Source organism: Desmodus rotundus, chromosome 5, assembly GCF_022682495.2.
Source record: "Desmodus rotundus isolate HL8 chromosome 5, HLdesRot8A.1, whole genome shotgun sequence".
Classification (NCBI taxonomy): domain Eukaryota; kingdom Metazoa; phylum Chordata; class Mammalia; order Chiroptera; family Phyllostomidae; genus Desmodus; species Desmodus rotundus.
Window position 1 is genome coordinate 23,530,818 of NC_071391.1, and position 26,534 is coordinate 23,557,351.

The 26,534-nt window shown below is 40.9% G+C and overlaps 1 protein-coding gene and 1 pseudogene across 3 annotated transcripts in view; one reads left to right on the forward strand and one right to left on the reverse strand.

The window, feature by feature from the left end:
• The window catches only part of LOC112303192 (uncharacterized), a 198,065-nt gene that overhangs the window by 38,411 nt on the left and 133,120 nt on the right, over positions 1–26,534 (forward strand). The window lies entirely within an intron of this gene.
• Positions 16,810–17,877, reverse strand: LOC112303191 (succinate--CoA ligase [ADP/GDP-forming] subunit alpha, mitochondrial pseudogene; annotated as a pseudogene).

A 26,534-nucleotide genomic window follows, 5' to 3' on the forward strand; every position in this document is an offset into this window, starting at 1 on the left:
GGTGACCCTTTTGTTCGCAGGCTGGCATTCAATCTACTGAGCCACATCAGTCAAGGCCAAAAAAGTAGTAAATTTTGATTGTGTAAGCATGCACTAGTCCTGAGCTGCTGCATTCTCTTGTCTCCTATTATTGCTGTGCTCCTACATCCTGTTTACATGTTTAAATATTCAGTTCCTGCTTGATTTCTTGGGTAAGCATCTACTGATGACTTTATATTCTAAGTCATATAGATTAGGCTATTTAGTGTGAACTCTACAGCTTGTCTCAGAAGTTGAGTACATATTTTTTCAAAATGGCCATAACCCTGTGCAACATTTGGAATGGATTAAGCTGGTCAAAAGAAATCTATGGGTAGCTAAGCAGTGTAATAAAAATGGAAAACACAGGGGTGATACATGGCTGCTTTAACCTCAGGGTATCTCTCTCCTGTATCATTGCAATGACCTTGAATTATATTTTTCAGTTCTAATTTTGAGATTTGCAGAATTCTACTTCTTGGATTTTATGCAGATAACCTAAAATCTCATGAATACCCCTCTTGTCTTCCGGGGGACCCTTCCACAATTCCCATATGACCACAGGGACACTGTCCTCTTCCGCATCTTGTCACCCACTCCTTACAGAGCTGACATGCTGCTGTGTTGTACATTGTGCTATCTTGAATACTGTGGCATTCAGCCTGGCCCAAATCATTTAAAATGAGGGGGTATGGATGCCTTTTAAAACTTGAGAGTAGCAAAAGACAAAATCCCTTTTCATTTGAAACCATTGGAAATGTAGTCTAAAGTTCTTGTTTTTTCTTAGAGAAACTGTGGGGTGGGTCCTTTTCTTCCCCACACCGCCACCCGGTAGTTTGGCATGGAGTAATTGAGCAAATGAAATACCAAGCTTATAAAAAAGGTAGCATGATCAACGTGAATGAATGAACGCTTACCTAGCAGAACGGTAAGACGTGGAAAAATAGGAAGACAAGTTAATGATCTAGAAATTGTATAGCTGTGCTGTCTTAGAATCATGGCAAATGGAACATGTGGCATTGGGTCATTTTTTGCATTGATATGAAAAGAAAATAAGTTTATTTTACAAATAAATGAGTTCGTGTTTCTGTTTGCTATTCATGGCTGTAATGTTTACTTCTCTTGAAATAGGAATATGTCACCTAAATATTAAATACAGAGAAGGATTTTTTCAGCTACTAATGAAGAATTTTTCTGTACCTGCTGTGCCTTCATCCACTTCAGTAAACATTTTATGCTTTTCATTCGCTATTACTTTGTCTGATGAGGCTGTCTGTGAACAGACGTATCGTAAGAAATAAAGGGGAATTGTTGAGGATACAGACATGTTAACATTGTTATTTGCCTGAGTATTAGAATTTTAGATTAAGGCCTAGAATGAAATTCACTTCATGTTCTCATGGATTTTAAGACACAACAGTGCTTCTATTTTTCATTTGAAATTCAGAATAGGCCCAGAGTTCCACTGAAGTTGCAATTGAAAAATCTATCACATTTATTGTTGTCATTGTAGTGGACATTTATTATTTTTATCTTTGCAGAATCCCTTACTGCAGAAGCCTCCTTTTCCTTGTAGAAACCACCCCTGTCCTATTCTCGGTTCATGAGACCCAAATCTGGCCCAAATCCACCGTAATTGGGTAAACAATGGGCTTGTGTCTGAAGCCAGGTTAGTCCAAGTCGGTGACAATTGTGAGGCTAGAGAATAAAGTCCGAAGCTGACGAAGGCCAGACTAGGCTTCTGCAGGGTGACTGTCTGCCCGAGACTGAATCCAGCTCTGAGAAAACTGCCCCAAGAGATTGGGAAAGATTTCTGACCACATTATTTGAGCATTTATGCTTGAAGTGAGATTTAGCCTTGCCACTGAATTTCTTATATTTCCCCCTCAAACTGTTTTGAGTTGGTTTCCTCCACTTACACAGCTGGAAGAGTTCTGGCCAATACTCTCATCATCATTTTCCTCAGGAAGCAGTTGTTTGATACCTGGATCATTCCCTATTAACCACTCACGTGCAATAGGAAAATACTGTATCGATAGAATGGTAGAATCGGAAGGGCCACCTGGTCCAATTTCCCATCCAATGCAGCAGTCCCTTCCTTGGTATCCTTCATGATAGTAACTCCAGAAAACAAATCAGTTTTTCAAGGATTTTGAGATACAACAGTGTTTTCATTTCCTATTCTGAATTTCAGAATAAGTCCTGAAATCCATTATGGTCCTTACTTTAAAAAAATCTACCACCGTGTCAGATAACTCACTACCTTACAAACTAGTGCATTCCAATTTTGCAAAGTTCTAATTCTCAGAAGGATTTTTCCTTTTATTGAGCTGAAATATATTTTATTTCTGTTTCACTCACTGGTCTTAATTCTTCTTGAAACCAGACCGATTAAACCAAAGCCCTATCCCACAAGATAGCACATCAGATATTTGAAATACCAATTATAACTCTACTCTGTCTTCTTTGCTTCCACCTATATAACTTCAGTTGCTCCTCCTATCTTCCACAAAATGGTATGTCCAGACCACCTTGACTGCCCTCACCTCAATTTACTTCTTTAAAAAAATAAATAACACTTACACATGGGACCAGCACTGAGCTAGCACCTCCTGTATTTTCCTCTACACACGCATATGAACGCAGCCTTATTTTCGGGTTTTTATTTCCTAGCCACACTTTCTGATTTATAACAAGCTTGCTGTTAATTGTTTTCCTACCCTCTCCTCCTTTTTTTTTTTTTTTTGTTGTTGTTCAAAGAGTTCTTAAGCTAGGTCTGTGTTTGGATTTTAATTATTTGAATCTGTATTAGGACTTTGCAAGCAACCATAAACTTTTGTTCCCATTAAATATCCAACAACACGTGGAAGGTGGTATTGTTTTATCTATGTGTTTCTGCCTCATTTGGGACCTTTGTTGTGTACAATGATGTAAGAGTTGATCAGTGTCACTTGGGCCACTGAAATAACCCATTGACTAGTGAGAGTATTCATTTCATCAATTAGGAGCTGCATGCAGATGTGGGTAAGAAAGAACAGAAAAGAGTGGCTTATATACACATGAAACAGTGTGGCAAGAGACAGCCCAGAGCTGGTATGATGTTTGCCTCAGGCTGTGAAGGACTTCGGGCTCCTTCTGTATTTAGGTGCCACCATCCCAATGCCTGGCCTCCATTCTCAACACATCCTCACAGTCTAAGATGATACTTTCTAATATTTTGTTTACATTCTAGATAGTAGGAAGGATAAAAAGTTGCTTCTCCGAATCAAATAAGCTCCTTTTAAGAATTTCCCCCAATCCCCACAATCATTTTATTTGTATTTCACTTGTCCATATTAAACCATGTAGACAAACCTAGAAGTTGGGAAATATGGGTGGAGCATAACTAGCCAAAAAATTAGGGTCCTACAACTAAAATAAGAAGGGAAAATGGATATTGAGTGACCATCAGCCACATACATGAAAAGCTATATTGAAATGTTTTCCTTCTGGCCTTGGAAGTAAAAAGTAATAACAAATATATACTCAATGTGGATAATATCTTTCATCATTTTGGATGAGCTTTGGATTTGGTATGCTCTTTCTTCCTCTGCAGGAATTTTGCTCCAGGCCCATGTGAAAGTGTTAAAATGTAGGTGTTTTTTTCCAGTCCTTCCTCTTCCCCTCCTGGCTGCCTGCATTTAGCATCAATCTGCAGGCCTCACAGTGACAAGATGAGAACGGTTGGAGCCTAGCATGTGTTTGAATTAAATGGAGCTCCTTCTTCAGTACAGTAATAATGAGGTCTAGGCTTTCCCTCTTTAATAACAACTGTGGCCATAATCAAACGACATGGTCTTTAATATTGACAGTCCTTGCTTTGCCTAGTTCTGACATGTACAAATGTCAGTTACCACAGTTTAAATAACACCAGTCTCCCAACAACGTGGTTCACATCTCCGTTACCAAATATGTTAACTGAGAGGTTGCGTAGAGTACGAACGTTGCTGCTAGCTCTTTAGTTCAAGTCGCTACGTAAGGGACAGATGCAGCACCCATCATGTCACGTCTTTCCAGGTCTTTCAGGGCCTGGTCACTGTGCATCTGTTATTCAGTTCACAAACAGACAGCCCCTGTGCATTTGTGTCGCCTCCTTGTTTACCAGTGATAAACCCGCGGCACATTTTACAAGTATGGATAATCAAAAGAAAGAATTGGTCAACAACAATGACAGTGCAAGGGAGAAACAAAAGTGATAATGCGTTTTGGCAGTGAAGTTTGAATCCGACATAGATGAGATAGCTGGTTGTGGGGATGCAGACCCTGCTGCCTTCTATGAGGCTTGTGGTCAGAGGAGCTCAGGGCAGGCAGATGCATTGCCACAGATGAAGAAAGTGGTTCTGATGGAAGCATAACAGTGTCCCAGAGGAAGGGAGATGAGCAGCAACTTCACATAAAGGAACTCTTGGAGATACCGGACATGGCATTGAAAATACAAGGGATAAAATGTTGGAAGCAAATGCAAATTTAGAGAAGTGCAACAATTTGCTAAAGCACAGAAATGTGCTGACTGCGTGCTGTGAGTTATGTGATGGCAAGGCAAGCACTCAAGCCAGTCTTGATAAAGTTCTTAGAAATAATAAAATACTTTATTTTCAATGATTTGGGTACTTTAAATAATAGTGTATTGAGTAAACATTAGTTTTGTTCTTTTGTTCATTTTTCTATATATTTATAACTCACAGTGAGAGAATTTTTAACGTTTTGACAACAGTTTTCAGGGACACAGAACAATTGTAATATTTCTCGTGAAGACAATTTTGCAGCCTCAGCCTGCACAGTGATGTTAAGGTCCTGCACTACAGTGTAGAGTGCAGGGCGCTGGTAGTTCGTAGTTGCACTATTTAATATGTACGGCAATTTTGTAAGTCAGGAAAAAAAGAGACTCAGGTTCTAGTCCTGGTTTTGTATTGAACTCCATGTACCCTCAGTCTAATCATCTTTAATTCAGTCTCATTTATAAAGTGAGGACTTCGGCTCTGGTGAGCCCTAAAGTTCTTTTTACCTTCAGCCTTCTCAGTCTGTGATGCCTGCCCTTCCTCCCTCCTACCCTTCCTTCCTTCCTTCCTTCTTTCCTTCCTTCCTTCTTTCCTTCTCACTCATTCATTTATTCATTCAGGTTGGAAATTACATAGCTAAATAATTTCATTGCTTCTTGTAGCTCCGCTACCATGACACCCATATTCTCCCTAAAGAATCTTATTAATATGCAAGGTAGAAACAGAGAAAATGTCCTAAATGTTGAGGGCCTCCCCCCCAATCTAATGTGTTCCAGTCACATTTCACTGGTCGGTAGATTAGTTATTATTCTTAAGTTGCAAGCAACAGAAACTAACTCCGACCTGGTAAGTTACTACAGTAATGGCCTCCAGTGAATCACGCCTCCCTGTAGCCACTTTTCTTGGTAAGGTTTCTTTGCCACGCCTCCCATTAACAGATGGAGGCTATTTCCCATCCCTTGAATCTGGCCTGGTTTTAAATTACCTCTGACCAATAGAATGAAGTGGAAGGGAAGTTGCCACTTCTGCTTTTGTTCTCTCAGAACATCCCTCCATCATTGAGGAAGCCCAACGTGGCTTATTTTGGAGGATGAGAGGCCACATGGAGAACTTAGGGGTTCCAGCTGACAGCTCCAGCTGGCAGCAAGTGAGTGAGGCAATCTGAGCTCAGCCAGCCCCCAGCAGATCTGCCTACTCACTGCAGATGCTTACGTGAGTGCAGCAGACACCACATGGAGTGGAGACACCATCCCAGCTGAGCCCTATCCTAATTGCCGATCTATAGAATTTTGAGTAAATAAATGGTTCTTATATCAAAGCCGTTAAGTTTTGGAGTGGATTGTCATGCAGCAAACCACTAACTTAAGTAGAAAGAGAATTTATTGGAAGGTTATGGGGTTATATGAAGGATTGAAAGACAAGCTGAAGGACAGAAAACTTTGTAGGAGGAATTGTTCATGAGTCTTCCCTGGGCACCACTTCTGGGAAGAATGAACTCCATTTCTTTTGTTCTTGTCTTGTTCTGCTAAAGATTCAGAATCCTGGGGGAGAAACTTTGATGGGGCACATGTCCGTCCAGTGGATGCACTGACAGATGATGAGAGGAGAATCTGGCAGAAGGAGCTTCCAGTTTCCTTTTAAGCTTTTGTAGTTAGGGAGGCAAACACCTGGACTCTCCTCCCCCAAATGGTACATGGCTACTTCTCCTAAAAGAAACCAGCATGCTGCCCAGGAGAGGGAATGGGCGATGGACATCTTCAGAACCACAAGTATCCACTAGAGTCACTTCTCTTTCCTGATGGGGATTTTAAACCACTTCAAGAATACAAAGTTTGTTATTTCTGGGCAAATAAGTTTGTGAGAAATCAAAGGAATTTTATGCCCTTGTAACAGACATACCAGTCAATATATGGAGAGAATTGCATCTTAGAATGAGAAGGTTAAAAGTAAAAAGGACTTCAGAGCTTATCGAATCCTCACTTTATAAATGAGACTGAATTAAAGGTGACTAGGCCGACAGGACAGGAAGTTCATGACAAAACCGGGACTGGAACCTGCTAGGTTTGAAATTTGCATGTCATCTTCCTTGTGGGTATTGTCATAGCAAGGACTCCTTGGGGAGTCTTTTCAACCTGCATGGCACCCTCCTAGCTCCCCTCCCAACACCCATCACCTCTTTCCCACTCCTACATGCATTCAAAGGTACTCAGGCCAGTGCTGCTGTGGGCCAATCTAAACCAGAAAAATCAGAGGAGGCTGATGTTCCAAAATGCAAGCCAGCTGGCCCTTGAATCAAGATAACACTTCCTGTCGACTCAAAAACTCTTAGAACTTTGGTTTGGTGGCAGCTACACGTTGTATTTTCTATCTGTTTTAAAACTCTTTGGTTTTTTTTGAAGGATAGTTGTATAAAAAATAGCATCTTTGCTTTCTTGTCAGACCCTGAAGCACATTGTCCCTCGGAAATTCTAATCCTGTTAGTGAGATTAGTGTGGATTAGATGGTGTCTCGGGGGATTAAGGCAATTGAGAAGGAACGGCCAGTTGAAGAATCTCAAACTGTATAAACATAGCGTTATTGAGGAGAAAAGACCCTGATTATTATCATGAAAAATCATTGCAAGAAATTAAAAGAAAAAAGTAGTAATGGACAAGAACATATAGAAGACAAATTATGATAAAATAAATGGACTTTAAAGAATATTTAGATCTCTGGTCTGGAAAGAAACCTAAGCACCTAGGAACTGGTCTGGGATGAGGGATGGATGGCTGGAGACTGGGGTAGAAGGGAGGTGTTTCAATTTTGAACCATGTTTTTGAAGCGTTACCTGTTGAAAAATAACTGAGTGAAAACAAAACAAGTGTGAAGTGCTACAAACAGTTTCTTTACCAGAAGCAAGTGTTTTGAGAGCTTGCATCGTGTTTTTTAATGCTTCAAGCAAGTTGGAGGGAAAGAGTTATAATGACATCTCCCTTAGCCATCTTCTCTTGACTTAAGTAATATGAAGTTCTTTTTGGCTAAAATTTTCTTGTTGCTACCCATAAGCATTTTCTTTTTACACCTAACGTATCTCATTTCAGTATTTTCTATCTTGGTACTAATTGATTTTTATTATCCTAAAGACTCTATGACAAATAAAAAATATTCCATTTTCCAAATAAAATATTCCATTTCACAAATAAAAAATATTGTGCAAGAAGACTAGGGAGATCCCTAGTCTTCTTGCACAATGTTTGATATTTAAAAAATAGGCTCCCAACCGCAAGCCCCTTATTTTATTTCTCTTACCTCTTAACATGCGGTCGTCACATGTGGTGGACCAATTTTGTCCACTCAAAAGGTAGATTATTCTGCCATTTGTTGGCTGTTTCGGTGTGTAATGGACTAAATCAGGGTTTGTGACGGAAGGTTTTTACATTGGCATATGTGCAGATAGCAGTTCTCGGCGGGTGCAGCTTAATGGAGATTTTTTCATTTTGAAAGACGTGATTTTTGACGTTTCTGCCATGGTTTTGCCTCCTCTGGAAATAATACCAGGGTTGCCGTTATTTGTGATAGGAGAGAGACTGTAGAAAGAAAGGATGTTGGCTTCAAGGTAAAGATTTTGGCAGATCCAATGCCATCTCATTGGTTACAAAGCCTTTCTGGAAAGCGTGCAATTATTCAGCTTGCACGGCACAATTAAGCAAACAATTCATTTAGTCTCTCTATTGATATCCCATTGCAGAGGGACAGGGGTGGCCTGGGAGATTGGAAATGGGAACTGTAGCCTTTGCCCCCTACGTCGGTGGTTTGGATCTATTCACTGCGGTAGTGACCACATTGTGTCTCCATCTGATGGCTGTGCAGTGACCTGTGTGAAGCAGATTGGTGGTTTCAGGCCCATGGTGAGGCAGGCACATCTCAACATCCAGGATCCCAGCTGGCAGAAATATGTGAGGATTATACCGACCAGGTCCTATTCAGTCTGTGCTTTAGTGAAATTCATATCGTGAAAATCCTACTTGCAGTAAAGTGAGCTTTAGAATATCTTTTAAAGCTCTGCGTGAAGGGCTCAGCCTTCTACTGTGTCTGATGATTAGCACACTTGGCTTGCTTACTTTGGCTCAGAGGCTTTGAGAATCTTGAGGGTCACAAGATATCTCTGGGTTCTCTCCCACGCGTGCGAGTGCTGGGATAGTGTACCCACTCACTCTTAGTACAAACTGCCTGAAGAGACCGAGTACTTGGGTACAGGATTCTGTTTACGCTTTGTAGCAAATCCTGGCACATCTTGGTAGTTTTAGGTTGATTGAGGCCTCTTGTAAATAAAACAGATGTGCCTATAAAATATGTGCTTAGAAAAAATGTACTTATAAGTATACTTATAAAGTGCCATTCGGACCTAAGATATTTCTTAACTTGGGCCCGAGGGCCATGTTGATTGACCTGCTGGACTTCTGCAGTATTTTCAGTTTTCAAATCTTAATATTTAACAACTTTCTTCTATTTGTGTACACGCATGTACACACACACATATGAACATACTACTCTTGCTTTTTCTGGTTGGAGGGAGAAATCCAGATCTGAGCCTCAGATAAGCTTTTCAAAACTGAGTGTGATACTTACACCAGGAACACACATGTGCAAAATGCTGGGGTGCCACTGTTGCTACCTGACCTCTGTATAACCCCGCAACACAGGCAACCCCCTTGCTTTATTCCTCGTCACCCTTAGGAAACGCTCACATTAGTCCCTGTTTTCCCTGACCTAAAGAACTCCAAAGAAGATTTTGCTTTTATGAAACAAGTGAAAATAGCATTCAGTGTTTGTTTTGCAGCAATCCCTTATAGAGGCAGGTGAGCGGCGAGTGGCCCCGCCAAGCTCCTTCCCTGAGGACCACTCTCAGCTTCTCAGCATCAAGCCACCTTCACTTTGAATTGTGTCTCTGAGCATCTGTGCTTTGTCTTGGTTTAGTTTGTGCACCCCTTAGCAAGATGTGCTTCTTTATGCCTTTCTGGCTTTGGGACGTGCTAAGTGTGTGGCAAGTGGAACCGATGGAAGAACCCGTAGGTGAGTTCTGGTGGTGGCAGTTGGAAAAGTGCCTCTGCTACTTACTGTAAGTCATGTCTTTCCGAGGAGGAGCCCTCGTGGAGGAGCCCACTTGGTGAGAAGGGAGCCCCGCGATTGGCCACTTTATGGACTGCTTTCTTGGGGGCCCTGTTGTGTCGTTTGTCAGATCAGGGTGTGCCTACTGGTTCTGGCCTGGCAGTGGGGGGCAGCGGGGCTGGTGGAAAGGTTGAAGTGGGTAGTTAGTCTTTGAGTGGAAAACGGGTGCTCACCTAGTCCAGCCCGTGGTATTTATTTATCTATTTTAAAGATAATCATGGACTCTTAACTTTCTTTTAAGTCCCTGTGAGCAGCAGACCACTATGAAGAAAATATTTTTAAAGCTTCTTTGTTTTCTCGGCAGAAAAAATGAACACAAGGAGAAAGGTAAGGGAGAAACAGTAGGCTTGGACCTTTCCTCTTCTGCCTTTCCTTTTCTGCCCAGCCCGATGGGGTAAGAGGCCTGCTAATTCCTTGGCTGTGGACTGTGTCCCTGTACGTCAGTCTGAGGTAGTTTGGGAGACAATGGGGTGAAATTTGTGACAGCCTTCTTTGTCTATGACATAGTATGATGCCAAGGGTTGCCTTGTTTTTTTTTACTTGATTAAGGTTTATTCCTTAAACTGCAAGGGATCACTTAAATACAAAACTGAACTGGAAGAGAGTTAAGTTGGATCTTCCTGTTGACAAGAAAATTATTGACTCTGATAAACTCATCAGTGAATTATAGAAACACAGTGGGATGTTTTTTCAACTTCTTTGGTGAAGGCTGTGCTGATTCTTTTTGCACATTATTTGAGAAGAAACTTGTGGGAGGTTATAGAACTGATTCACTGGCTTTCAGGAAGACTGATTTGATTTTTACCTCCTAAGGTGGGCAATAAATGCTTTTATTTAGTTTAGAAGAGAAAGGCTGGATAACTTCCTCTTTACTATGACTCATCATTTTTGATCAGTCACATTGTGCTTTACAATGAGGTTTAGGGGAAAGTGTTACATAAACTGAGCCAGCCATTCTGTATGGGAGAGCGTGAAATAGAGAAAAGCAATTGATCTTTCTCAACTTCAAATTTGCAATGTTCTGGGCCCTAAGAACTAACTTTCCTGTTCAGAGGAAAGAAATTGAACAGATACCTTAAAACGAAAAAAATTAATTCTAGTTTTAAAGCTTTTATGCAGATGTTTTGAACTTGCATAGGCTACCCACAATTTTAGGAAAAGTGGTTAGCTTTAGGCTAGATGATTTTTTTCTTTGTTATGGGTGTAAATGTGTATGAGAACTATTTGCTTTTCATGTAAAAGTGGATCTGTTGACACAGCATATATATTTTTTAAAGCTGGGAGACAAGTCAGCATGATAGCCTTCACTCAAAGTTGTCTTTTCTTGAGAACTTAAATTTGGTCAAACATGTCACCGTGAAATGAGTTACAATTTGAAATATTTTACGTAGATTTCTCTCTGCATTTGTATCAGAGTGGGTTTGTGAAGGAGAATTAGAAGTAAATGTCAGTAGATTGGAAAGCGAGATGGGGAGCCGCTGGTGTGGAAATGTCATTTGGGAAAGGAACACTGAAGTTAAAATGATATTGTGTATTTATAATTGTCTTTCTTTTCATGTTACCACTTTCTAAATTCACAATCTGATCCTTTTTTTTTCATATTGGAAAATAAACTAGAATTGGACTCCTGGAAAAGTGTAGAAAAGATTAAAATTAGATCCTTGTAATTCGGAAGTTGAAATATTAAAAATTTAAGCAGATTTCATTAGCATTTATAGCCTAGTAAAGGAAGCATTAAAGTGAACTCAATATGAGTTCTGAATTAAGCTTCATATAGAGTCCAGACTTGTTTATCTTCAACCACATAATTTGAAGTTAAAATTTCAGCTTTATCTCCTCCCTTTCTCCCACCCCCTTCCTTCCTTCCTTTTCTTCAGTAACATTTATAGTTCTACTTAGTATCTCATAGAATGTTTTTAGCAGTCTCTCTTTAAAAATTGATCAAAAACTTTACCCTCCTCTCTCCCCCCAATTTGCAATTAAATGCTGTACCTCTTCCACCAAGGTTTGGTAGAAGGAGGAAAGGAAAACACAAATACATGGCTATTAAGCACGTAATCATTGTGCCCATTTGTCATACTGCTTCATTTTTATTTGGTCCAATCAGAAGCACTGGGTTCAAGCCTTGGTCTGCCATTAATTGGTGCTGGCTCCTTAACTTCTCTGGGTCACACTCTTCTCACCCATTAAAATGGTGAAAGAGATGGTTATTAATGACCTTTCTTGATTTTATGCCTACTTTGTAACTTCTCACTCCTCTTTCTGGAAGCAGTTTAGTTTTTTTCATGTATGACTTCCTAGTTAATGGAGGATTTCGCCTCTGGCTGACAGGGTGAAAAGAACTGAGAACTGGGTTCTGCAGATTTTTTTCTCAAGGCAACTGGGAAGCTGCTTTCTCACAGCCAAGGAGATAGGTCACGTTGAAGTACACTGCTTCTAGGTTGTTAATCCAGGCGCAGGGAAGTCATCCACATAGAAGTCATCTGTCTCATTCTCTCTCTCCACCTCTTTCTCACCACCCTCATCTAATCTCACCTGTCATTTCTGCCTCCTACCCTATGTTGTTGTGTATAATGTGCACTTTGTTGCCCAAACTTTTGAGGAAAAAGTAAGGATGCACATTATACATGGGTATAACGATTGCACACCATGGGTATAATAATCCTGTGTATGGTGCACACGAAATGTGGGTGTGCATTATAATTATACATGGGAGCGCATTATACATGGCAAAATACGGGTAAACACTGCTCACCTCTAACTTCTGTTTGCATCAACAATGCCCCGGATCCAGCCACCACTGTGTTGCCTAAATACTGTAGCAGCCTCACAACTGCTCTCCGCACTGCTTGTCCTGCCCCGCAGTTTGCCACACAATAGCCAGTGTGATCTCATCGCATTTCACTCTCTGCCTCATTCACATGCTCCAGTGGTGGCCTTCTTTTGAGTCCTATGGCGAACCAAGCTCTTCCTCTTGTCGGGAAACATGCCATTCCCTCCCCCCGAATGATTCTCTCCTCTCCTATACTTTTCACATGCCTGGAGCCTCCTCCATCCTGCCTCAGCTTAAATTTTACCTCTTCAAATATCTCTTCTTTGGCTAAGCAATTTTCTATCACTCTCTCTCTAAACTTTTCCCTGTTTCCTACTTAGCACTTATTACAGGTTGTAAAGAATTGATTTGCTTGTGTAATGAGTATAATTCTTCACTATGAAAACTTCGGTAGGGAAAAATAGAATGTTATTCCTCTATAGCTGAACCTAAGCCTGCTCATGGGTCTTCATTTTGATTGATGACATTGGGGAGTGGGGAAGTCTTGCCAGTACAAGATAAATTCAGGCGATTCTAGATTTTCTGTTTCTTTGTGGTAAATGCTATATAATTAAAGAGGCTTTCCTTTCACTCTTCTCTTCTCCCTTAAGGCAATTAAAATTCTTGAGGAGCTTCTGTTTTCTGACCATCCCGGATAAGGTATCTAGTTTGTGCCCTCTACAGTAGATGGTCGCTGCTTGGTGTATATTGAGTTTTGAAGGAAATCAATAAAAAATCCCCCTCCCCTTTCCCAAATTCTGGTCAATTGAGCTATCGGTCAAAAGGGGAAGACCGAATGTGGAGACCGAAATAGCAGCACTATGATTATTAAAGCTGATGTTATAGAATGTTTTATAACTGTGGCCAAGTGGGTTTGCTCATCACAGCTCTAGTCTCAGAAAATATTCTTAAAATAGTCTCTAACTGTAAATGCTGAAGTGGTTTTAATGAGAAAAGAACAATGGTTGTCTCAATCTTTATTCTCCTGTGTCGTCTTAGGGGGAAAGGAGCTTGGTCATGGTCTTGGGGAATTTTTCCAACACAGTTTTATTTACTTCTTTTTAAAAAAGTTCCAGAACAGTAGCAGGTCCTATTAAAGGCTCTGTAAATACTTGTTGAATGAATGAAAGCATTTCCAATATATGGGAACTTTCCTAAATGTGCTCATTTGGTTTTAAAACACAAATGTTGGAAAATAAGAATTATTTGGTAGATGTCCATGTATGTATATGTTTGTAGCTCTTTAGAGACACAAAAATGAAACATTAGAGGTAAGGAACTTTTAAGATGGTCCCTAATGAACTCTGCCTTCTGGTTTTCAAACGCTTGTGTAATCCCTATTCCTGTAGTATAGGCTAGACCTGGTAACTCATTTCTAACAAATAGAATATGGCAAAAGTGATGAGATGTCACTTCTGAGACTTGGCGACTTGAATACCATGGTTTCTTGGGGTACCTGTCTCTCTGTCTTTGTCTCTGTCTCTTTCTGTCTCTGAGGGAAGCCAGCTGCTACAGTGGGATCTGCTCAGTGGAGAGACTCGTGTGGCAAGGAACCAAGGGTGAGCTCACAGCCAAAAAGGAGCCGAAGCCTTCAGTCTAATGGCTCTTGAGGAAATAGATCTTGCCAGCAACCCTGTGAATGAGCTTGGAAATGGGTCCTTCTCCACCTGAGTCTTCAGATGAAGCCATGCCCTTCACTGACAGTTTGGCTGCAGTTTGATGAGAACCCTTGAGCTAGAGACACCCCACTAAGCTGTGCCCAGATTCCTTACTCACAGGAATAGTGTGATAATAAGTGTTTGTTGTTTTAAACGGAAAAGTTTGGGGGTCATTTGTTACCTTACGATGAAAAACTAATACTTTCTCTGTGTGAAGTAGGGATAAGAGAGTGTATCCTATGCAGCACCCAGTAGCAGAGAGAAGGCACTCAGAAGGGCCCAATACATGCTTATTAATATTTGTAAGTGGTAGACAACCAAAATATTTGTTAAATTGTTCTATAATTAAAATGTCCATGTTGCCTTAAAGGAAAAGGATGTCTTTTGGGGAGAAGACAGATAACCATAGAGAGACCCTTATCTTTTATCTGAGTTTATGTTGAATACAGGTGCCCATCTTGATTGCTGCCCCTAAAGTGAGGAGAGGGCATAGGGGGATATAAATGATTATAGCGCACATCACATTCGGTAGACTATTGAAAATGAAACCTTCAAAGGAAAACCACATTGAAACGTGGGCCAGGAAATCTGGTAGAGGAGAAGACAGCTAAACCAATTCAGAGGGAGCTAGGATTCTGATGAGGTTAACAAATTTAAGTTTAGGGATAGTCTTTATAGACATCAGTCTTAACAGTTTTCTGCCAGTGCCATGAATATTTGGAATATTCATACAAAATATTTTTATCATGCTCCTTTCCATTTTGGAGGGGCCATGAAGATCGCAATATTATTGTGCATGGCCCCTGAAATAAGGTAGTACCCATAAGGGGTGAGACAGCACAGTGTTGGGGGCATGGGCCCTGGAGTCAGGTGGGCAGGGTTCAGATCTGGGCTCCCCACACCACTTACTAGTCCTATGACCTTTGGCACATTGTTTAACATCTCTGAGCCCAATTTCCAAAACTTAAAATCATAATCATAGCCCCTAGGGGGAGGAATAGATATCCATATGAAGATTTATCACAGTATTTGTCACATAACTGAAGGTTCACTATCATTAATTATTTTTATCATTATTACAAGCACTGAGTACTGTGGCTCCCGTGTAATAGTCGTGCAGTAAATATGAGTTTCCTGTCCCTTCTTTTTGCCCTGACTTCCTAAAATCTAACCCATAATATTTTCTGAGTTCTATTTATTGATTATTTATTCTCTCAATTGAAGGCCATTTTGATGCAGGAAATTTAAAAAATGCACTGCTTGGTGAAGGGCTAATTCTCCTCTTCCTCCTACCTGTTTTAATGTCAGCAAAGCCTTCTGAGACCTTCCAACATGAAACAGCAGTCAGTAGCTTGATCTAGGTAACAGAAGATTTTTTTTTCCTTTAATTTTAGAAATTAGTAACTAGCTGAGCTAGAGGAGAGTTTTTCTTAATCATCTAGTTATTCTGGACGTCTGAGATCCAGTGCCAGGTTGTGTCTCCTGTATATCAAACGAGCAGGAAGGGTGTAGGTGTCTGACATCGTAGGAGAGAGATGCGTGAGTGCAGTGCTGTGTGAACAGGATGCGTTAACGTGGGAACGTTGTGTAAGGAAAATGAGCAGTCGGGGACTGTCTTAGATGAAATGGGCAAGGGTTAACCTATATGGAAATAATTTTTAATATTTCTTATGAAATAACACTTTGATTTCAGTTTAACAAGTTTAACATTGAGAGTATTAATAAACTCTCAGAAGAATTTTGCCTTTGTACACTTTTGTATTTAAAATAATTTAGTTGAAAGGAGTCATTTTTTTTTTAATCTCACCAGCTCAATGCCTATGGTTGAATTGAATTCATTACTTAGTTTCTAGGAAGGGATTGGTATATCAAAAACAAATAAATTAGGGTGTCACCAAGGAGCTGAGAGGTTTACAAAATTCTACAAGATCAGGCTTTCATGACATGTTAGGAATGGAGGGATTGTTTAGGGTATTCAGCCGTGGAGAAGAGTTTAAATGCAGAATAAACCTACAATAAGCAAATAGCTCCTTGACCATGAAACCTCCCAAATTCAATTATTTCAGTTAAGTACCTTAAATTCTTCCTTGGTACGGAAGTGATTTTATTCACTTGTCTTTAAATAAAATCTTATCAGTGGTCAGGTTCAGGTGTCCAGGGATTATTCCTAAGCAACCCCACTAGGAGTTCACTTCTTTGCCCATTCGTTCATTTGTTCACGGATTCATTTATTCAAGTTCTAGTGGGCACCTACTATCTGCCAGGCCTTGAGTTACACTATGGGATGTAGTGGAGAACCAAACAGGCCTGGGTTTTGGTTCTTCCAATTGTTGCAGAAATGCTTCCTTTTATAGTGAACAGATCTCCCCTCTACAGGAATATTCACAGTGCCTGTTAGCGCATCGAAAGCCCTGAGAAGTGCTGTAGTGAAGAAACTCCTTTAACTTCTTCTTGCTTTTTTCTTCCTTGAATCAAATGGTAGATTTGTTGGCTGCCTTTGTTAAAAAATGAGGTGAAAACACTTCCGTGCAGAATTTCCTAAACCTTGTTTTGGCTTCCCGCTGTACTGGAAGCACCATGACCGGGGACCGCACACAAACTGGTTCACATTTCTACAATGATTCATTCCTGAGGCTTAGGGAACTTTTGGTTCTTTCTTCCATAGCATCTCTTTCTTTCCAAACTCCTTTCAGATGGTGGCTCCCCGCTGCACAGGAGACAAGCTGACCACAACTCCTGCTCTCACTCGGAAGGGCGGAGTCTTCTCTTTAGCTCCACCTTTCCCTCCAGCAATAATTGCTTCTGCAAGACCAATTCCTCTGGTTCTTCTGCCAGGAGGAGCCCTTAAACCAGCAATGAAGGACACCATGAGCTTGGCTTTGGGACTTGAACTATGTTGCTTCAATAATTCTACAGCATTTTCTTCTACATTGCCACCAATTTCACCAATCAATATGATGCCTTCTGTGGCTGGATCATTCAGAAAGGCTTTAAGGTAGTCAATAAAATCTGTTCCATTAAAAGGATCACCTCCAATGCCAGGGCACAGGGACCGCCCCAATCCAACGCTTGTTGTCTGATAAATGGCTTCATAAGTCAGGGTGCCAGATCTGGATACAATACCTGTTTTCTTTTTCTTGTGACTATGGCCAGGAGTGATACCAATTTTACATTCTCCAGGATGGATGGATCTAGGGCAGTGTGGCCCAATCAACTGATCTTTCCCTGGTGCTGTAGTTTATGCTTGGCCCGTACCATGTCCTGCTGTGGCATACGTTCAGTAATGCTCAGGGCCAAGGGCACTTCTGCCTCAACAGCTTCATTAATGGCTGCAGCAGCAAAAGGAGGAGGGACATAAGTGACAGAAGCTGTTGCTCCTGTCTGTTCTCTGGCTTCCTTTACAGTATTAAAGACTGGTAAGCCCAGATGCCTCTTGCCTCCTTTCCATGGAGTATTTCAGCCAACAAGTTTGGTGCTGTATTCCAATGCCTGCTGGTGGGGAAAGCTGCCCTGCTCACCAGTGAAACCTTGACAGATATTCTTTGTATTTTTAGCAACATGTAGAAGTTTCTGGGAAGCTGTATGGGGGGACCCCCAAAAACTTGGAATTATCTTCTGGAGGATGGACCCCTTGTAATACAGGCTTCAATCCCTCTAGGCGAGTGTTCTAGGAACCCTTCTGTATCAGTGTACCAGCTAGCATTGTTGTCAGAGGCTGTGTTTGGCTTCAGTGTATTTTTTTTTTTTTGAAGACTTTTAATGCGGTTGCCCATTTCTTGAGGGTGATTTTCCAGTGCACCTGACTGTACTGCACTGAATGTTCAGCAGTTTTTGACCAAAAACAGCAAGACCCTCCTGCCCCACCCGCCCTATTCACCCAATCTTGCCTGGAGCGACTTCTTTGTTTCCTCAGATAAAAAAAAGTCCTCAAAGGGAAATGTTTTGCCTATGTGGAAGAGGTGAAACCAAAAATGGCAGAAACACTAAAAGGCTCGAAACTGACGAGTTCAAAAACTGTTTTGAGCAGTAGAAAAAAACATCTCGATAGGTCTATCACATCAAATGGGGAGTCCTTCGAAGGTGCCTGCAGTTTAAACATACAAGAATAAATAAACAATGTTTTATAAATAAATTCCGGATATTTTTGTGCCCCCCCTCGTATAGGAACAATGCCAAAATACATTCTGTTGTGAGAGGAAGGAGCACAACAGGAGGTGGTAAGGCTGTGCCACCAGAGGCCACGGTCACGGCAGCCCCCCTTCAACCGTGTTTGACATAATATTTTCCAGAGTTCTGTATCCTCAAAGGACTATTCTTTCTTGCACCACACTATGAGAAATCTAGGTGAAGGTGAACTATGCTGCCAAGAAAGACAGGATGCCATTGGATAACAAGGCAGGTAAAACACTGATTTAATTCATACTTGCTGATTGCAGGGACTCCATCACCAAACAGATTGGTACCCCGCTTAATGAAGAGGGACCCTGTTGATGCCTCGATTTTGTCTAAGACCCTCTCTGTTTCCTATGTTTGTGACGCGTCGGTTGCGGAGCTAGTTGTTTGCCAAAGGGAGCCTCCTTACCATTCATGACCCACCATTTGGGGAAAATAGATAAAAATGTTGAATATGTGGTTAAATTAGATTTAAAAAAAAACATTCCAGCAAGTATAACTGATCAGAAAGGAGAGGTAATCTGCCTTTTATAGAACTGCATCCTTTCATAAAGTCAAAATACCCATCAAAAATATATTAGTGTACTGCAAAAAATTAACACGTGCAAAGTACTGTAGGCACATGCTACTTTTAATTTTTTCAATGGCCCCGGGGCACCAGTTTCTGCTCTTTGCTGGGAAATCACTCATCATGTAGCTATTGGGGAAAGAGAGCACTTCAGCTCCTTTTCTGGGAGCAATCCAGTGCAGTGTGGATATTAATTAAATTTATTAAACAAATAACACAGCGACTTGGGGAAGCAGGGGTCCATCTGCCAGTTCTGCAGACAGATCTCGGCAGAGATGTGAGCTGAGCGGTAGTGAAAGCGAAGTTGCCGAGCTCAGCAGATGGGCTCTTGTCTCCAGTGGGGGAGATTTGGTGGCGGTCCAACAACTCTCTTCCCCCTCCAGGCTTTTGTTTCTTGCCACTGTGATTGAAGAAGCCCTTCTCTGTCTTTTCCCAGCCTTGTGCCTCTCCCCCACCCCCCTTTGTTTATTTGAGCAATGTTTAAATCTGAGTGATTTGTTAGAGAGGCAAGTCCCGGCTGATCTCATTCTGTGTATGTGCTGTAAAGCTCAAGCAGAAAATAATTAGGAAAATGTAATCCCATTGACTTTACACCCCACTTGTGTACATTGCCTCAGCTCAGTCTCGTGCCCTGGAATAAAGTATCCGCACAGATTCGAATTTAGTTGGCACCCCCATTCTTTGCATTTGGAAGTTCATATTACTCTGAGGTTCAGATGCTCATTATTCTTAAAATTGTTCCTTACATTGCTTTTAGACCTACATGCCTTTTAAATGGTGCAATTGGAGCATTCTTGTTTCACTGGGGTTCCCCCCTCCAATGTCTTCATATTCTGTCGGCAAGTTTCGAGATGCCTTAAATCCTGGTGTCTCCTGCACTCGCCATCTGGGATGAGATGTCAGTGGTAGTGTCAGATCAGCACATTTGTGCCTGTTCTGTCTTTTAAAAACCCACATCGCCACCTCTGGACCTACCTCTCCCATAAACAAGACGGTGAATTTGAAACCCTTCTGTAAAGGAGGACCACTTCAGTTTCAGTTGAGTATCACTTCCCAGCATTTGGTATAATGTTTGACAAAGGCCCACTTGGACAGAATTTAATGCTAGGATGTTAGATTTGGTGGAGAATCACCCCGCCCCCCCCTTTATTCCTACTTGAACCTTTGCACAAGTTATTTTATAGAAGGCTCTCTTGTCTTGGCTGTGTCCCCTCACCTGGGATCGATGCCTTTCCCAGGAGAGGGTGGGTAGTGGTGGGGGGAGAGCCCCACATGAACCCTGCTAGGCAGATTGTGTGCTTTATCGATGGCAAAGTTTTGGACTAAATAGATGACACCTCGGGCTCGAGTCCTGAAGCGCCCTTGCCCTGGAGAGGTAGGTCTGGTTTCAGTGGGACATATTGGCTGAGATGAAGGCACCTATGTGGGTCAGAAACTCTTCCCATCAAAATAATCCCCTCCCAACATCTCAATTCTCTGCCAGCAGAGATTTTCACAGGTACAGGACCCGAAGAGAAGAGTGGAAGGATCTGGGGTTATGATTATCCCCAGGTGTACTGAGTGTTATGGAAATATGGAGGTCAAACCCTTCATTCAGTTTGTAATAAGAACCAACAAATGTATCTATTTATCCAGAGGACAAAGAAATCTTAGCCGTCAAGAGCCCTGTCCAACCAGGATGGTTGATTCATTTCTGCTGCAACTGAAGGTGTTTGACTGAGTCTGCCCTTGGTATTGGTCCGTGTTTGTGCTTTTTGGACCCCACCTGAAACCTGAAAAACCTGAATCTCTTTGGGTTAAACCAGGAGATGCAACATTTTAGCTGCTATTGTCGGTTTGCCCCCCACCAAGTTTCTACCTCCCCCTCAGGCCACACTAGTATTAATAACATGAAGTTCTCCATTACTATGGCAAATTGTCGGAATTAGGTGAAGATTCTTGTTTTTCATTAGAGCTCTGCCAACGTTTATTGTGAACTCCAAGAGTTATTGTTCCACCCCAGACCTTTATGGCCATGAAGTAGCTGGTGAAAAATGTTTGTTTACCAGTGAATCGTCGGTGAACTGCCAATTTATTTCTCTAATTTGTTGGAAGTCAAAATTGGCTGGGGCAGGAGGAAGACTCCACATTTTGAATTCATAGGCTATTTAGCAGTGTCTGCTCTGTCTCTCCTTCCACCCCGGTGTACCTGGACTAATTTTGTTCACCGATTTAAATCACAATCTAGTTGCTCTGGCATCTCAATTTAAGGGAAGATTGGATGTTGTTTTTCAAAGGGAATTGCAAGTGTTTTACACTCGCCTGAAAACAGATTGTGGCCTCTTTCCCCAGGATAAGCTTACAAATTAGGTATAAATCTCAGGATTTCATTCTTAGCAAAATGTTTTCAGCCCTCTTGTCCACACATTAGTATAAATGAACAAAACAGAGAAAAGCCAGGAAACGTTCTGACAGACAGTGTGTGAACGTCTCTGATCTGCTTCCTGCGCCTGCCATTCTACAGAACACATTTTGTTTACTCTGTGGCTTCTAATTGCTTTATTGCAGCTTTTGTAGGCAGCCTGACAACTTGGGACTAAACGCATAAAAAGCTTTCAAGTGGGGACAAAGTTAACCCTCAACTGTAAGGAAACAGAGAATAGCTTTAAAAATAATAATAGATTTTAAAATTATTTGAGAAGGACTAGTATTTTTCAGATGTTTTAATTTATTAAGCTTTAATGTACTTTTCTTCTAAGAGCTCAAGTACAAACTTTAAAAATATTCACTCCAGGGGCTCCTGGAGTGAGTATTTTGTAAAAGGAACCAGGTTTGTGAATACCATCACCGGCCTCTGGCGGACAGTTAATTGTCTCCACAATTAAATGCGGTGGCTCTTCAGAGCACGTACCTCACCGTCTAGAAGAGGGCTGGAGAATGATGTCTCTGAAAGAGACCCAGTGCTGGCAGCTCCTAAGGTAAAAAGGAAGGTTCATGGTCACTGTCATCCTCAGTAATCTCACAGTCCATTTCATCCGTGTCTCAGTCTTGTTTCAGGGACCATCTCTGAAGCTTTTCGTAGTCCTGGATCTGATAAATATTGATTAATCGTTAGTTAGATTTGCATTTGGTTTTCAGGAGCTGAGTGAAATAACCCAGCATTCTGTGTTTTGGTCTCTGGCCAACGGAGTCTTCCCTGTCCTGGCACCCCTGACCCTTGCAATGCTTTAGAACAGAACAGTGCCTTCTGTCCTTATAATCGAGTCTTCTGAGGTCAAGCTGACAGGAGGGGCTTCCTGGGAGCTAGCGTGCTTCTTTGGTTCTTACTCTGCAGTAGATTTTAACTCAGAGTCGGAGCCTTCCAGTAGGAAGTGAATTTTTAAACACCTAGTCCATCTCCCTCCCAATGATGACCCTTATTGGCGGTGATGTTGGGGTATGCGGAATAATGCTGCTTGTCAACTTGTAACAACAGATAATTGACCCCTGCATTGTTGTAGTTTTTAATTTTGTGAGTTATGAATGTTTGGATGTTAGAAACTTACCTCTTATACTACTGAGTAAAAAACTCAGTTGTAAGGAAACTCAGGTTTGTTTCTGGAGGCGGTGATAATAAAGTCAGTTCCGCTCACTGGTATCACGACTCCCTCTTCTATATCATATGTCTCCACATATGCTCATGTTTAATAACTAGCTACCATTGTGTGCGCACTTACTATGTGCCAGCCCCCATGCTAAGCGCTTTATATCTATCACGCCATTAACCTTTACAGCATACCAATTCTCATTTTAAAGATGAGGAAATTGAGGTCAACCCAAAGACTAATCGAAGTAATCTAAACTAATCTGAAGTCATAGACAGAAACATAAACCCAGAAGTAGAATTACAGAAAAGATCCAGTTTTTCAGTGACCCATACGGACCGCATGTACCAATGTACTGCATTCCTCATACATGCTGACACTTTGGGGTGATGTCTCATAAAGAGTGTTGGGTAGGTTGGGATGATAATAATAAGGTCAAGGTTGTAGATTTGATATATGAAAACTATCAGGTTGTGCGATACAGGGAATGGTCTACTTTTTTACTGTAGATTGCCCAGGAATGTTGGCAGTGAGGCAAGGTGAAAAGGGGGAAGGGTAGCGACTCATTCCTGGAAAGATTCTTGAGACTCAGGTGCTGTTGGTGGTGCATTAATCTCAGCTAAATTTTGAATCCTGGTGGTACATCAGGCTCCATGCTAAGGGCCGTCCGTCTGTCATCTCACTGAGTGTACACAGCAGCAGCGCAGGCATCCTCTCCCCCATTACTTACTCCTTCATGGAGCTTAGAGAAGTGAAGAACCTTGTCCAGGTTCCCTGGAGCAGCAGGTGGAGAAGTTGGGACTTGAATCTCTGTCTGTTTCACCCTGAATTCTTAGCCAGCAAGCTCTGCATTTTTGCACTAAGGTGCAGTGAGACCCTGCTTACAGCTTTGTTAATGAACGATAGCCATTTTCTTAACATGCAGCGAGCAATCTGAATTTCTACAAGATACAAGATGTCTATCTTTTCTTAGCATCCAATGTCTAATGACTCTGAAATGCAAGCAAAATCGTTTGTAAAGGTGACTCTGACAGCCTTTCATTGAAAGAGCTCAGCAGTAGATTGTTCTCTTGCTATTCCGTTTGTTAATGCAAACAAGCCTTTAAAAAGCTGCATGTATGCATTTAAATTCTGACTTCATAGAGACGGTAGAAAGAAGTGATATACTTCAGTAATTAATTTTAGTTACTCCTCTTTGTGATGTTTTGCCTGGGAGTTTGGGTACAATATACACAATTTATGTGTCATAGATCTAAAATAATTGTAATATTTCTGGTTTCAGGTAAGTATATTTCATAATAAAAAATGAAAGAACAAATCAATGAAGTGATCACGTAGTCAGATTTGAGATTCCCAAGGAGGTAGATCACTCTCGTCACAATTCTTTACGAGTTTTGGGAAATGGCATTAATTTTGTTAGATTCGTTTAGGATAGCAGTTCAGCAGATCAGTACTGTGTGATTCAGAACACCCAGCACTATCCGATGGTCCTAAAAGTTCTGGGCATCAGTTTGGCCTGTGAGCAAGTTTGATTCTTCTATGGATCACTTAGCTTCTTGCTCTCGCCTGGTCCTATTCTGGCTCCAACTCTGACCAAATATTGTTTACTTGTCAGCTTCTGGTCTCACAGAGGACAGGTAAAATTGGGTGCATTGCTTGTGCAAATTTATCACCACTTTCAAAAAAGAGGATACATCCCCCCCGCCCCGCCCACAGACATACCATTTTTGCTGGTAAATTCGGGAACTATTTTTAAAGAACAATTGGCATGAAAAAAATTTAAAATATATATGTGATATGCTAGAATTTGGCCCTTGTTTACTTAAACATTATTCAACCTAAGTGTAAAACACATGGCTCGGGCCCTTTAAAATTTTTTTGTTAGCTTTTTAATTCAACTATAAAGACAATTCAAGTGAGAAACTTCAGTGCGTTGATTTTGTTCTTTGAGTCATTGCACTGTAATTAACTGAGTTGCATTTTAAACGCAGCACAAGAACATCTTTCTTGTCTGTTTATGTCAGGAAAAAATGGCTAATGAGCACTTATCAAAAAGATGAACATTTTTTCATTAGATTAAGTAAAATCAAAACAGATTTATAATGTGCTATTATGTTTCAGCTTGGAATAAATTGAGCAAAGTAGCTAATATCTGCACAGCTTCCTGAGAATTTACTTGCATGGCAGGACCCTCCTCCCCCACACACGTAGACTTCAAGAAAGTGCCCATTCGTGGAGGCTTTCTTTGCGGGGTCAAGGCCCATTCCCAAAGGACTGGGAAAGCTCTTAATATTCTTTGTAAAATCTGAGTATGAAGCAGTTGTCAGAATTGATTTTCTTTGAATCATGCCAGTGAGCTCTGCCACTTCATAATACATTGCTTTACAATTGTTTTTAAAAATGACTTCCCTCGACTTTCTCATAGTGGTCAGTCGGAATGCCACCTGGTACTCAGTATCATGCAGAGCTTTCTTCTATTTTGAGATTTTTGTTTGTGTTCAAGTGGGTGAATATTAGCCTTGTGTTAGCAAAAGGTGCAGGTGACGAAGGTTGATGCCTTAGGAAAATTTAACGCAAAAATGTACAAGTTTAAGAACTTTCTCCTTTTACACGGGCATTTAGGTGGCAGGCTATTTTCAGGCCATCAAAGATTCTAAGTCATTACTTGCTCTTCTCCTGGGTGAGAATTAAGTCTGTCTTCATCAGTACCTGTTTGGGGGCTGTATAAGTATGTTCACATCCACAAAGCAACCAATATAGCGCAGTCTTACGTGGATAAAGAATCTTGACTTCCTTAAATTGTCTGAGTTTGCATTAGGGTGAATGGACAAGAGACAAATTCCCTGTATTAAAAGAGAGAGAGAGAGAGAGAGAGACTGCTCTGGACACTAGAAATTGAACTTAGTGCAATCATATAACTTCTCTCCATATAGCACACTTACAGGAAAACATTTTAAAGGAAGTATAATACATTCATAAAGGGAAAACCTTGATGAATTTTTACAAGGTAACATAACCATGTGAACACCATCTAGACCACGGTAACACTACAGAATCCTTCCTCGTGCCCCTTCTTAGTCATTGTCCCCCAGCCAAGGTAAAGTCATTCTGATTTCTATCACAGATTACTTCTGGTGTTTTGGAACTTTATATAAAGGAAATCATAGATCAAGTACTCTTTTGTGTTTGGCTTCTTTCCCTAAAAATACATCTTTGAGATTTATTCACATGATTGTGTGTAGCAGAAAATCATATTTTTTATTGTTGAATAATATTCTATAATTTGTGTTGCTTCCAACTTGGGTCTATTGTGAATGATGCTGCTATGGATATTCTTGTATTTGTCTTTTTTGTGGACACATGAAGCATTTTTGTTGCTTATATACCAAGGACTGGAATTACTGGATCATAGGATATGCGTTCGTACAATTTTAGTAGATACTGGGAAGTAGATTTCTTTCAGCACTGTTTTTTAGTTTTCAATGTATAGGTCTTACACAATTTTTGTTAGCTTTGTTCTGAGGTATCTTAGGTAGCTTATATTATACTAATGTAAATGATATAGTTTTAAAATTCCATTTTGCAAATGTTTAGTGTTAGTACATAGAAATACAGTTGAGATTTAAATATGAAATCTGTATCCAGTAACTTTCCAAATTCATTTTTTAATTTTTAATGTGAGGTTTGTCCAGAAGGTATCTAGCCATGTAATATGAAAAATAGAGACATTTATTGAACAAGACACAAGAATAGGACAATAACACCTCAGTCTCCTTCAAAGTAGGCACCTTGGGACATCACTCAGTTCTCTGAGCATCTTCTCCACTGTTCAAAACACTCTGCAAAATCCTTTGTTGGAATCGCCATCTGCTGCCCAGTCATATTTTCCTGAATCTCACTGATGGTCTGAAATCTCTTCCCTTTCAAAGGTGATTTAGTTTTGGGAGAAGCCAGAGGTCACAGGGCTCCAAATCTGGGCTGTATAGTCAGGCTGAGTCACCTGGGTGATTTGATGTTTCACCAAAAACTCTGCATGAGACGTGATGCATGAATGGT